The sequence below is a fragment of the Falco punctatus genome, assembly GCF_963210335.1.
Source record: "Falco punctatus genome assembly, chromosome: 3".
Classification (NCBI taxonomy): domain Eukaryota; kingdom Metazoa; phylum Chordata; class Aves; order Falconiformes; family Falconidae; genus Falco; species Falco punctatus.
This window is the reverse complement of record NC_137582.1, coordinates 86,443,746-86,457,322: the sequence shown is the minus strand read 5'-3', so window position 1 is coordinate 86,457,322 and position 13,577 is coordinate 86,443,746. Positions and strand designations below refer to the sequence as shown.

The following is a 13,577-nucleotide window of genomic DNA, read 5'->3' as shown; positions in this document are numbered from 1 at the left end:
GAAAAGGTGAAGAGAAGAGTAAGTTACATGCGAGGAAACATCAGGTCTTGAAGAAAGCATTGGGACCTGAAGCTACATTTGAGCCCCAGCAACCAATTTCAATTTCCCAACAGTTCTGACAGAACAAAACATTTACACGCATCTGAAAAAGGACCCATCTACCTTGTTGATTTTCCTACAAATCCTTCCAAAATTAGATTTCTCAGGTAGACATAAAACTTACATATTTGTCTGGAAGACTTTATGATCCAACTTGCAACATAACAAAGGATCCTATCTTGTCTATTTATGAGATAAACGAAATACAGCTAAAAAAAAAGAAAAATCGTTATAGTGATGTGACTGCATTGTCATCAGTTTGAGCAACTCAACAGTTTCATGGTGTTCACTTGGTAGAGTTAACTGATTTTGCCAACACATCAGACACCACTTTCTACATAGCTAGATGTTCATACCACCTGTAGGAAATGTGCTTGTATTCAGATCCAGATCGTAAGAGCCTGTGCATGATCCACCTGCATCTGCAGTGCAGGTAGGGGCAGAGGTTTAAACAAGGGCTTCTCCTCCCAGCCTTTAGCTTCTGTGCTTATAGAGATGTTAGGTTCAGTCTAGGCTGGACTCAGAGAATGAACTGACACAAGGTTGGTTTGGAGAATCAGGAGGCTAGGCTCAAGTTCTAAACTAATAGGCACTGCTGACGACTCCAATCCTACAACTACATGAGTATTTCACTTCAAACCATGCACACGGTCCTTTAAACTGGCCCTGAGCTGAGCTTTGACTCCTAATCATAAGTTACAATAAAAAAAAGCAATCCAAGTGCTTCCGATGCTCTGAAGTTGAAAGAAGAAATGGCAGTCGCTACGCACATTCTTGACCCGAACATCTTCTAAGTCTCTGAAAGCTACGAGGGAAAACAAGCACAAGAATGCAGAGGGATGTTCAGTTCTCTGCATCTGGGCTTATCTGAAGCACAAACACCAGGACTTTGCAACAAGTTGTGCCCCCCCCAAAAAGGCTTTTTTGGTCATTTTGTGGCTACGTTTTCAAAGATATTAAATGCCCTCAATTCCCACAAAGTGAATAGAAAGCAAGGCCATCAGGCAGCTTACTGGAAGGACACAGAAGGACTGGAGAACTGTAAAGACTGGGCTGGAATGACTTGAGTGGAAGTTGCAGGGGAAAGGATGCCAAACCACCAGAGCAAGAATGAGAAGCCTAACCAAGTATGCATGAGGGAGACTGAGAAATGAGGGAAAAAAGCCACTTACAATGTGTTTTACTTCTTGCTTTTTTGCTTACAGATCTGCCTTGGAGGAAGTGTGAAGAAGACACAGAGAAAATGGGTAATATTTAACCCTTGCAATCACATTCAGACCCTCTATCTGGCCAGATTTTGAAGAACATCAGGCATCTGAAAATAATTATTTAACTCTTTAACTCTTCTTTAGTTCTTCAAAAAGTGTATAGTTTCTGCATTTATAAAATACAGAATTTTTGCCATTGCTAAACCTAATTTTGCCTTACAAAATTAATTAGTTATTATTATCGCCACCATCTCGTTGCAGACAAGGAAAATTAAGCAATGTGATGAAGGAAGAGGGGTGATGGAAGAAGTAGAGGCATACAGGCAAATCAGCAGCAAACAGTCAAGCATCTTTGAAAAATATAAACAGGAGATTAAAATCTTTGACACCATTGCCTTACTTTGTTTCATCCTCTCCTTCCCTGGGATCTGTTATCTACACAGAAAGGGTATGTTACAGGAAGAAAATCATCATTTAAAATGAGGTTTAAAATTCATTTACACTTTAAAAGACACAATTTAATAGGATTAAGATACTCTGGGGGTGTTTTATTCACTAATTATTATGTGCCTTGGACACTAACTTATCTGGTAGAGTGTTTCAGTGCCAAAAGCATGTATTAATGGACTCAAGAAAAAAAGCCCTTGGGGTATTCTAATGCTTCATTTATAGTGATAGAGGTGTCCCCTCGTCTTCACCAGTGGGCTAAGTAGGACGTGCAGAGGCAGTTATACTGCACAACACCAAGTAGGTTAGAAGACCTCAAGTGCCTGCCTTCTCAAGACACAGGAAAACACTGGTCTAATGAAATTCTTGTACTGCGGTCACAGCAAGGAAACCATGCCATGGACCTAAATGCAAATGAACGGACACTTAAAGCCACGCTTTCCCATACTGATATACATTTCAGTGGAAGATGACAAATTTACAAGTTTTCAAATGTTTTCTGTTCTGTTCTGATGTGGGAGCACACAGGATTAACACAACAGCCAACAATACAGCAACCAACTCTTCAAATTACATGAGTCCATCTGATACCACAGTTATACCACAAATATGCTTGATCTTGGCCTGTGTCAACTCTGTTAGTCATCCCCACTTGTTGTTCTGGTATCTGTAAATAAAACACACACCCCAAATAGTCCAGATAGTGCAATGCCAGTGGTGCTGCTCAGTCATCTTTTACAAAAAGCAAAGCTATTCATGTGTTTAAGTAGATAATGGTCTAGACAGAGATGGTTTTCTCTAAACAAAGTCATGGCTTAAGTTAATTTCGGAGCTGCTGAAGGCAATTACTTGACTTTGTATCCTTAACATCTTTCAAGAAAATCCAACCATGGCTGCTGAATGAGTGCGTAAACCAGGAAACAATGGGATGCAGGGGAGCTGAAATTTCCTTCCAGACATAAAAATAGCTCTAAAGTAACATTAAATATAATGACCAGGACTTGCTATTGGGGTATGTATGGTGGCTGGGTGTGCTAACAAGTTAAAAGTGCTTTTGTGTTTGTTGATTGTACAGAGCCCCTCATTTCTGTGAACAAGTGAACAAATCCTCAGTTTGGAAGTGTGAAGAAATCTAATGACTCTTAATTCTTCTGATTGAAAATTGCATATAGCTTGGATTATCAGTGGTCTTCATTCCCTTTTGAGTTGTGCTCATTGCCATGTCTGACAAAATACTTTACTGATAGCAAGAAAAGATATGATGGAGGGCACTCACTAAGCCTCCACCGATAAAGTTCCTTTTGACAATGCACTGGAAGGGGCCATAACGCCCTATACAGCCATTTCTGCATTAAATTTGATTTAGCGCCAAATTTTATACCCTGTGAATCCCTGTGTAATTTTCTGTTGGATTTCCTTTCATAAATTGTTAATTGGATGTGTTTGAAGTTGTTCTGTTGTTAAAATTTGCCTGAAGCAGATTTTTGTCAAGACGTATCTATAAACCAAACTCTGCCTCTGAAAAAAAATGATATGAGAGAAAAAGTTGAGTATATCTGATATACTCAGTAGTTCTTTTAAAATTAAATCCTTAGGACTGAGGTTCATACTATGCTGTTATTCATCATATCTGAAAAATTATGCCTGGGCACAACATTTTTTTCTGTTGGATAAAATCTTTTCACGAGGATAAAATCGTTGCTGCTTACAACTACATTTTTTATCAGATTTATTTTACAAATGGGGAGATGTTATATGCAGCTGCTGATAAAGGGGGGAAAAAAAAAAAAAAAGAAAAGGTTTTATCTGGATGGTGACAACTTCTGCCAGTATCGTACTTTACCAGCAGTAAAATCTTTACATCAGAAATTGCATGTTGAGACCTATCCAAAGATTACCCCCTCCCAGCCCCCTGCCTGCCTCGCTCCCCATTTGTATTTTAGAAAGGACAGAAGAGGAGCATTAACAGACACAGTTTCTTCTCCTTGTACACAGCAGTATCACAAGTTTTACAACCCATGCCACATAAAATCACCAAGCAAGGGACCAAAATGACCTCTCTTCTAGTTCCCATATGGTCTTTATTCCACACAGAAGCAGAAATCTAAGGTGAACCTTACATAATATAACATTCAATCACCCTTCACAGTTCATCTTCAGAGACTTAGGGAATCTCCTGTAGCAGCAAGATGTGTGCTGGTACCGTCTCAGTCCTGTAGCTCCCTTTTACATTTCTAACGATGCCATTTCTAATTGCTCAATCCAAGATTGTTCCCTTATCAGAAATTAAGGATGTGAAATGCTGACTGGAGATGGATGAGAAATGGTTCTTACTGCTGGTGAAATGTTTACTGATTTCAAAGGAATTTTTTTTCCCACATCTCATCAAATCCTGAAGATACAGAGAAAAATTATATGACAGAGAGAAAGAGGGAATGACACACATACACTCCCTGCAGCTCAGGTAAGTTACAAGTCAGATAATAAAGGTGCCCAATTTCAGCTGCAATAAGACGAGCCTCTCACTGTCTCTCCAAAAAGAACTGTAAAAGTTGATGTAAATAATTAAGATATATCGGCGCTGCATTTACAGACTCTGTTCACCAGACAAATGACAGACTGCAGGGACGGGAGGATGAAGGGCTGAGGAAGACCTTCGCACATGTCTACCTTCAACTTTGGTACAAAGGAAGTTGAAAAGGAGACTTAATGGAGTGCAGTGCCTGGAATTAGACAGTGTGACCCCATTTCTACAGCATCTTCCTGCACCCCAACTTCAACCAAGAGTTGTGTTCTGGAGAAGGAGGGTTTCATTTCTGACTGTGTGTGAAGACATGGGAAGAGGATGTTAATGCACTATCTTAGGATGGATGTGACACAGCTGTTGGTACATCAAAGTGGGGAAGGTGAGTCTCCTAACTGGACTGAAAACCTAATTCTGGAGAGTAAGAAGGAACGCAAGTTCCTTCTTTTCTGACTACTCCACTCGCATGCACGCTTCAATCAGTTGGAGCTGTCCTCATCATCACTTGGCTGTAAAGACACTTGAAGCTGCCTTTGATATGCACAGGACGGTTCACAAATTCATCATTACCTCCAAGTTTATATGAGCACAGGTAAGACAAGTCTCTCACATAAGTGAATTTTGTACTACATGCTGCAGGTTGCTCCAAGGAAATCTGCAACCCTGAAAATAGGGTATTTTAGAGGTCTGACATGACTCAGATAGTAAAGCAAGGAAGGTTGCTCTCTGCCTTCTCCAATTTCCCAAAGCCTTGTGCACCTCTAGCAGGGATATGGCCAGCTCAAGCCATAATCAACACACCTCCCACGCCTCCTGCAAACTATCACATCTCCTTGGGTAACATTCTGGCTCTGGCTTTCAAACAAAATGCAAATGCAGAGATGTTTATCTCCTGCTTTATAGTATGTATAGATATATAAACAGCCAGGCTACACTTTATGAGGATATCCTATTCTCACTAGCATCCAGGCTTAGAGATTCACGTTTTATTGCATGTGGAATAATGAAGCTGGAGTGCCTGCATTAAAGATCAATAAAATACTTTACATGGAGGGCCACTGTGCAGAATACTGCTGTAGTTATGCTGCCTGCCTGTGCCTGACACATTTTTAATAGCATGTTGGCACTGCAAGCTGCCCAGGACAAAAATGGCAAGGAGCAGCTAGTTTGGCCTGCCTATCGATAATGTACAGCTAGGTTAAGAAGACAGATAAATTGGATTAGATGATCTTTCTCAAACCATGCTTCCAAAACAACTAACCTTGCAGACTCAATGAGATTTAGAGCTGTATCTCGCCAGGCAAAAGCCCAAAGCAATTACAGGTAGAAAGGCCTTAGGCAGGCACAGAACAAGCAGCCTGGGACTTCTAAATCTTTTAGAGGAGTGAAATAGTGATATTACAACTTTGCATTATCTTTCACACAGAAGATCGCAGCAGTGATTGGTAATCTCAGCTCTGTTCTCCTATGAGGGGAGCTTCCTACAATAATGGGGGAAGAAATGCAATCACAAATTAACCATTGCTTGCTCTTCCTTTTCACTTAAACATGGGCACATGTAAAACTACCATAACAAGGACAATTTTAAATCAGGGTATTTCTAATTCTTCCTGAATGCATCACTAACATGGGCAAATACAGAAAGGCATTCAGCATTTTCGTCAAGTTATGTAAATTTAATTACTCTGCACCAATGTAGCGTAAGAAAAAAACAGCATGGGGAAATTAGCATAAAGGGAAGAGCTGAAGTGCATTTTTATTTAAATTAACTGGAATCTCTCAAGTGTTTCTGTCTTCACTCTTGATCAAGTTGTTTACTTTTGAATGACTCGAACCTGAAATTGAGCAAGAAAATCACCATTTCTACCAGATTCCTGCTACTGAATCTTCAAGAAAGTATATATTTTAGGGAAAATGTAATAGCAGAACCTATTTTGCTAGTTCGCTTCTCAGCATTTATAGATTTAATCGTTCAAGTCTCTGCAGTCATGAAGACTAAGAAAATCCATTTAGTTTCCTGGAACTAGAAGAGACTTAGTAACAGAGTACCTAGTTCATACCTCCTACAGTTTTCTTCTTCTTTATTTTTCCTTCAAGACTTTATTACTTCACCAAATTCATTCTAAGCAATCCTGACCTCATCACCTAGGGCCGCTCTAGTTCAGAGTCAATCTTACTGTACTCAGGGTGAGAGAATTAAATGACCTGTCTGTGGTAGATGAAGAAAAATAAAATAAGCCAGGGGGCTGAGGTTTAGCTTTCCGATAACCAACGTGCTTTTAAGAAGCACAGCATATTCCCAGCCCAAGGTGAAGACAAAGTTTAGGAGGAATACCCTTCCTACCAGGCTTAGATGGTGGGGCTGACACTGCTATTTTGTACAATTTCTAGGGCAAACTTCAGTTATCATGAGGGCTACATTTTGTCAAGTATTTTCACCCTGCATAATTCTTACAGATACCCTATAAGGGAAGGAAGGAGCAGTTCTTCCTGCTGTTCTTTTCAGTCCTTCTCTTTTTTTCTCTTGATTTGGCAATTTTATCTACCATGCAAATAGATGGTCCCATGGTGACGTGAGTGAAAGGAAACAGCAACAGTGAAGAGAGGTATAAATTTCCCCTCTCTTTAATCTAACATTCTTTTCTTTTTGATCCTATTTCATTGAATGATTTAAATCTGATTACACATGTCTATACCCATCCTTCTCAAAGCCAACTGCCTGTGCTATCACTAGCTTCAGGTGGCATCTCTGTAAATGGAAAGCAAGTGGATAAACACTCCTTTAAGACTGCCATAAGGGAGAACATTCAATGGTATTTTTATAGCATGGCATCACATTCCTAAAGCTGTTTCTGCCCTTTCCTAGCTGTCTGAATTATATTCTCATAATTCTCCATCTCTGCGCAGCTCTGCTGCTGGCACTGTTTTTTGGCTGGCACTGCTGTCTGAGAACTGCACTGTATGTCGTCCCTGGATCCTGATGCTAGGCAGAAAACTCCCCTGCTTGCAGCTCCCTCCCTGAACATCTGAAGTACCCAGCGTTTGTGTAAATGGACCCTGCTTGCAAGAGCTCACAGACACATCAAGACTATCTAGAAAGGACTGTGTTGTCTCTGCCTCCTGACATATGTGCCACACAGCTGGTGAGCAGGTTCCTGCTAGAAAGGCAAACAAGAAGAAGAATGAGTCACCGCCTCACTTGTTAACAGCCATCTAGAGCAAAAAAAAGTGAGAAGTCTTTTTCTTGGGTTCACATGGAGGCAAGAACCAAATTCAGCTTGACTTTCTGCACCAGAGACAGCCTCTAGCATGGGCACGGTGCCACTCTGTAGTGTGGAGCACTGGAAAAGTAGGAAGATGCTGGGAATAAAAAGGATGTCTTTCTCTTTCAAGAAACTGACTGCTTTTGTATTTTGCATTTTGCTTTTGGAGTGCTCATCCACTTTTTTTTCAGAAACATGCTTTACTACCACCAAACCTCTTCAGCATCTATCTTTTAACCTCTTTTTGTTACTGGCCTTTCAGGGTTTCATTGGACTGCTTGGTGTCCAAGCAAATGTTCACAGCCTGTGATTGAGGAACACGCTCATGTAGTGACTGATCTACAAAATACTTGACCATTTTACAGCCCCTGCGCTGTCTGTGTTCACCATATTTCAGCTACTGCCCAAAAGCCTGATCCCTAATTAGTACAAAAATTGGAGGCAACTTTTCACCATCCATCTGGAGGAGCTTCACTGAGCCTTGTCAGGGTAGGTGGCCAGTTGGTAAGGATGGGGATGGGGAGACAAGGTTCCTGCCTGTTTGTGAGAGTAGTGTCCACTTTTGCAGGAGAGGAGGAGAAAAGTGGGGGCTGAGCTTTGGGTGGTGTGATGGGATAACGCTCGTTCACCCCACAACTTCTGGCACCATCCACAGAAGAGCCCCATCTCAAACAATGTTAAAATTGTACAGAGAAAAGAGCAAGGTACTGCAGCACAGGAACGACTAGCTCTGCACTGGGACGACAACAGTCCTGCAGGAAAACATAACCTATTTTCACTTACAGGCTTTTCTCAGCAGCCTTCTATTATCCATCAGATTTCAACATAAGGCATCAAGACATAAATGGTCTTCTTTCTATCGCAAAGGATGCTCAGCCCTTTGGTCCAGTTCACAGCAATTTTTTTCCAGCACTCAGAACAAAACAGGAGGGTTATCACAGGCTAGTAACTTTAAAGTCAGTGATTAACTCAAAACAATCAGGCAAAAGAATAAGAGCCATGCAGCATCCATCTGAGTAATTAACTGGTGACTCCCAGGTGGCAACTCCACCTCAGAATTCAACCTCTCAATAGAGAGAAAATCAAGTCAGTGGAGTCCAGGGCAGGATTTGTCCCACCCAAAATAGACACTCCAAGCAAGTGTGAAGTCAGCAGTAGACACTGCATGGCATGGCATCAGCAGAGAAACCAAACAAATCAAAAGCAGAAGTTGGGAAGTTCAGCAAGAAAGTGTCTTTGGCAGACCCTTCGCTTGCATAACAGCGATAGGTGAAGAGAGAACAAAAGTTTATGCTTCCTCAATGCCATGTAATTTTTTTATTTTTTATTTAATTTAACTGTAAATTTGCTCCAACAAAGCCTATTGATCCAGGTCTGACTGCAGTCAGCTGCTTGTTAGGTATTGCACTAATGCTATACACAAACCTTTAATTGTTTTTCTTCAGGACATTTTTGGTTATATTAAAATACAAACAAAGGTAGTAAAAACATTAAAAAGACACAAAATGACAAACGCCTGCAGTGGCAGACACCAACTGAATCAAAATGAAAATACTGAAAAATCTAATTTGGGGGCTATCTAGTAGCACTGCTATACAACAGGCTGTTATGGATCGGAGACACGAGCGGTGGCCAAGCTCTGGTGAACTCATTCACAACGGCCAGACAGCACGTAAAGGGCTCGCCCTGGCTTCTCTTTTCAAGAGACTGATGAAAACTTTCTGTCTCTAGGGAGATCTAATTAGACTGAGCTTTTTGACCAGAACTGACCAGAACTGAACCCGTCATAAGCATCTCAACTGAAATGACATTTAGCAAAGCAAAGACGTGAAGATGATGGAGGAAGTCATCATTAACAAAGACTAGAACATTATGTTGGGCTACTTCCCCAAACAAGCAGCACTGAAGATTTGCCTGCCTCTTTTCTAGGGTCCCTTGTTAGATTATTTAACAAAGTATAAATGCAGGCAAGTGACGCTGGCAATATAGTTTTTGTGAAAGCCCCTTATCACACATCAGTTATTACATGCAGATGGCCTTAAAAACAGGTGGTTGGATATTTCTCTGCTGGTTTTGCTAGAGTCAGACTTGGGAGCTATCACAAACCCCACCCTGTTAGGAAAGCCATGAAGGCAATCCCAACACAGCTTGTGTGGGTTGCATTTTCAGCCAGCTCAGCAGGATCTGTAGGAGTGCATCTGTCTATGCTTATAGAGGTTCTGCTCTTCCTTTAGGGTCAAGAAAATAGCTAAAGCCAGTCTTTATGGGCCTTTTCTTAAACTTAGAAAACAAATTAGGGCTTTAGCAAAACCAAGTAGCTTTTTTTCTAACATTACTTGCTGCTCCTGTGTGCTTCAATCAACAGCTGCTTAGGGAGCAAGTTCCTTGGTCTCTTAAGTGACATATCTGCTTAAGCTAACAAGGTGTGAGATGAAAGTATATAAATTAACAAACAGAAATTCATAGAATCATATCACATCATTGAATGATTTAGGCTGGAAGGGACCTTAAAGATCATCTAGTCCAACCCCCCTGCCATGGACAGGGACACCTGCCACCAGACCAGGTTGCTCCAAGCCCCATCCAGCCTGGCCTTGAACACTTCCAGGGACGAGGCATCCACAGCTGCTCTGGGCAACCTGTTGCAGTATGTCACCACTCTCACAGCAAATGAATTCTTCCTTATATCTAACCTATATGTACCCTCTTTCAGTTAAAGCCATTCCCCCTTGCCCTATCACCACATGCCCGTGTAAAAAGTCCCTCCCCAGCTTTCTCATAGGCTGTCTTTAGGTACTGGCAGCTGCTATAAAGCTTCCCTGGAGCCTTCTCTTCTCCAGGCTGAAAAGCCCCAACTCTCTCAGCTTGTCTTCACAGGAGAGGTCCTTCAGCCCTCTGATCATCTTTGTGGCCTCTGGTCTCGCTCTGACATGTCTAAATCATTCTTATGTTGGGGGCCCCAGAGCTGAATTCTTATCTCCCCATGCTTCCTACCGTATATATATATTTTTTTCCCTTTCCCTCCAAACACGGTATGTTCCAGCTCATGGGACACAATCATCCAATTGACAACGCTGGGAGGAAAGGCAACTACTTGGAAATTAGCATTTGATTCTAGTCTTGTACTCTTAAGTGTATAATTATGGCAGAACATGCACAGCAGAGCCTAGTTAGACAGGGACTTCTGCAGTCAAAAGTTTGTAGCATGTTCCTAGAGACATAAACTCAGTGAAATAGAGATGACTTTTTCCACTAAGTTGGTGAAGTGGCTGCTGTCCTTCTAAAAGTGCTCTTTAAAATCCAGAAACATCAATGGGGATTTTCCCAGTGGCCATTCCTCCTCCATGCAGGAGGGGATGAGTTTGGTTCGTTCTCCTGACCAGTGACAGTTGCTGGCTAACATAGTCTTATCTCCCAACCTGTAAATAACCTTAAAAAATAAGTTCAGTTGAAGGGAATTAAATGCTTGACTGATTTCTACGTGCTGTGACAGCAAGGAGTGACATGGATCAGAGCACACTGTTTTCCTGGAAATATTTAACAACTAGTCAACTTTATTTGGAGGACATGAGCTTCAGTCTCAAGAAAAATGAAGAGTGACAACTTGAATTTCAAGTCAAATGAAGTTAGGATATTTACTGGTTTAAAGAAAAACACAAGAACAGCAGCAAGAAAATTATATTCTTTCTCAAGAATAGCGATATAGTTATTACAGATCCAGACAGTGTCTCGAGAAAGAGAAAGTAAAGACATTAGGTAAATTTAGTCACTGATGCATATTTGTGACCAAAATGCCTGCAAAGTGAAATAATGACCATCGGAAGTGTAAATATTGCTAAAGGGAATAAAATCTTGTTTCTGAATTAGTTTGTCCAGGGAGAACGAAATAGGAAGAATTTGGCAGTTTGCTAATTTATCCTGTATGAGTTCTTTATAGGGCAAGACAAAGTGAATTTAACCTTCCAAACAGTGACAAGAAATAGGAAGTGCCAGCAAAGGAAAGCAATGCGGGCCAGCTTTATTATCCTCATGTGCTCCGGGCTGTCTCTGTGATATACATTTACAGAGACGCTAACCTTTCTTTAGCTCAAGCTTTTAGTCCCATACCACACGATTAGCATACAGGCTTGATGAAGGCTTTCATGAGGATTGAAGAGCTACCTAAAAAGTTTGCAAAATAAAACATCCAGGAAAAGGATTAAGATAAAAAATGCTGAAAGGGTTTCCAGCTCAGTGTCTCTGCAACGTGACATGTAACGAAATCGTCCTAAATCCGTTTATGTTTCCAGTTAACATCAGGGCAATGTCTTAACTATGTCAGAGGCAGAAGAGGCCACAGATAAACATTCAGATAATTTCTACCACAGATTTTTATTGGACTGTTATTATTATTTATTTTATTTATGTTTCAACTGTGATATGGACATTCCAAACTGATGGGACATTAACCATCCACACAACTGTTCTTTATTAGCTTTAGCACTTAGCCTACTTGTCTCCTTCCTAACATCAAGCCATTCTGACTTCTATCATTTAACTTGGTGAATAATTCACCAGGTCTTCATTTGTATTTTCACCTTGAAAGTATTTATAGACCGTAATCACGTCTCTATTGATACTTTCTTCTAGACTACTTAATTTAGCTCCCTCATTTTCTCATCTAATGTTTATAGACTATATACCTGATGCTATTTTACTTGCCCTGTTTGTATTCTTTTTTATACTCTCTGTACATACCAATACCCTTCCCAAGCCATAAACTCCACGACTTCATTGCTTGTGCCATAAAAATACATTTCCGTTGGAAACTTTCATCCAAACACAGGAGAAATTCTGTCACATGTTAAAGTCTTCTCCGAGAACTGCTGTACGGGGCTTTGGATGGTTGCTTGATTGGTTGCCTCTTGGCAATTTCCCTAACTATTCGACCTAGTCTCAAAGGACTCATATCTGGACATTTTCCATTCCTAGAGCAATAAAGGACAAATGAACTCATTCTGAAATGCTAGGACACACTCACTGAATTAAAATCATATTTCACTCCCCAAAACAGACCTCTGGCTCCAAAACCACAGCGGAACAGGATACTCTTCATCACCAGATGACAGCTTTCTGCTATTCCTTTAAAGACTAGATTACACCTCAAGCTTCATAATGCCTCATGAAGTCACTACGTATTACTTAAAACACTATTTTTTTATTTACTCTTTTTGCAAACCAGGACATACAGCCTCAGCAATGAGCTGCTCCAGGTCATAAAGCACACGTGGGAATGCAGTGGTGCACAGTATTTTCGAGTATATAACTCAATGTTCCTTGGTGCTCCTTTGTGTGTTTGGAGATGAGCTTTTTATCACATAACCTAAGACTCCACACTGCTAAAGAAGCACATATGGATGTGTGCATGGGTGCAGGCACACACCCACTGGCACTGTCCCCTCTCTCTGTCCAAGGAGCCATAAATGTCTGGGGGAGAAAGGGACCACAGTGAACCACAGGAAGGGTGTCTGCACAGAATTTACTTCCTTCTGCTCCCTGTCTACTCAAAACAGTGAAGAGGGTTTCTCTAGCAGGTAATTCAACCCAATAAAGTTATGTCCTTGCTTCATTCCCCCTCCTTTTCTCTACTGACTTTCTAAGGAGCCTGCCAAGGAGCTATACGTTGTTAACAGAGTTACCTAAAGTTAGATGCTAGTTTGTCCCATCAGATATCAAGTGTCCCATTCAGAGAAAGAAGGATAAATTAGGCAGATGCTAGCTCAGGACTGGAGGTATAGATGTGTAAGTGGGATCCCTCTTAACACTAATTTGAGATGTTTGTAGAGTAGATATCTTCATTTGAATTCATCAGCCAAACTGAACTGCCAGAAATCCACCCTGACCAGCTTTACATACCCATACTGGAAGCACTGACCTCCAGGTTCCTTATTAAGACTCCCATTATATTCAGTGGAGACCTGGTCAATAAAGTCAATGGAGATAAGAGCACTATTCTCCAGATTAAAAAGATTGACAGCTACTTAACATGAGATTGTG

The 13,577-nt window shown here is 40.9% G+C and overlaps 1 protein-coding gene across 10 annotated transcripts in view; it reads right to left on the bottom strand.

The window, feature by feature from the left end:
• TSNARE1 (t-SNARE domain containing 1) overlaps window positions 1–13,577 on the bottom strand; it is a 515,090-nt gene that overhangs the window by 243,536 nt on the left and 257,977 nt on the right. The window lies entirely within an intron of this gene.